Source organism: Watersipora subatra, chromosome 1 (assembly GCF_963576615.1).
Source record: "Watersipora subatra chromosome 1, tzWatSuba1.1, whole genome shotgun sequence".
Lineage (NCBI taxonomy): Eukaryota > Metazoa > Bryozoa > Gymnolaemata > Cheilostomatida > Watersiporidae > Watersipora > Watersipora subatra.
In genome coordinates, this window is record NC_088708.1 from 888,585 (window position 1) to 889,795 (window position 1,211).

Genomic DNA, 1,211 nt, shown 5'->3' on the forward strand with positions numbered 1-1,211 from the left:
CATGGCAATAAAGCTTCACTATTTTGAAAATTCAGGATTAAACCATTGCAGTATATTTTAGAAAATTATTTTCTCATTGTTTAGTACAGATGTACAGATTCTGCTATTTGAGTAGCTGCTATAAAAATTCATTCAGCAAATCTAGTTGCTGACTTCGGTTAGATTGTGTTATCAATATCAACTCCGGAATACTTGAATCAGTAGTTCTACAAAACACTTGGACGCTGATTCACACCATAATCTTTGCTCTGACCAATTCAAACCATAAACTAGCCCTTCTTCAACTCTTATTTTTTTTAAGACAAACTAATAGGTTGCTACCTATTGCTACCTCAAACTACCTACAGTTCATGCTGTAGTTTCCTAACATAATTATTAATTATTTGAAGCTCTATTATAGTATTGGAAATCAAATATCTCAACAATAATCTGATTGGAAGATGTATTTCACCGCCATAAGTAAATTGTAAAAAAGACAACTGCAATATAAATGTACTTCGTACCTTTAAAATTAATATTCTAAAACGCGATTAAAAATTATTTAAAACAATTTATCAATCGTTTAAATGCAGATACGTTGTGATTGCACCTGCCATGGTCGACTTCGATGTTCTGACAAACATCCGTTTAAATATCTTAATGGTTTTTTGCAAATGATAGCTCCTCTGGGCACAGCATTAACTCCTAGAAATGCAAGAAATCGGCTCAAAAATGTAATATTAAACTATTTTCTGTGTAAATAAATTTTTGTTTTCATGTAACCATAGAAAATGACTTAGCCGATCGATATTCCTATACTACATACCACATGGGCTACTGCTCACAAGTGCAAATGACTAATTATTATATTGTTTGTAGGTTGTCAATTATCTTTTTTTAAGATATAATACAAGGTTTTTTGCCAGATTCTCTTTGAAAATTTGTAGATTTACTATCATATTTTGTCTCAATATAATTTACTATTATTTTTTTTCAAACTCAGTTTTTTGAAGGTCATTATTTATATCTGATTTCAACTCCTTCGCATTGACCATTAACGAATTGAATCTGCATGAATTTTAAGATCTGAGTTGAATTGCACCTTTTATTGGTTGTACAAATAGGAATAAATGGGAAAGATGAAGTCACTACAAAGATTATAAACTCTTATACTCCTTGAATATGTTTTCAATTATGTATTAATATAACTACATTAATAAATTTTAGCTGCC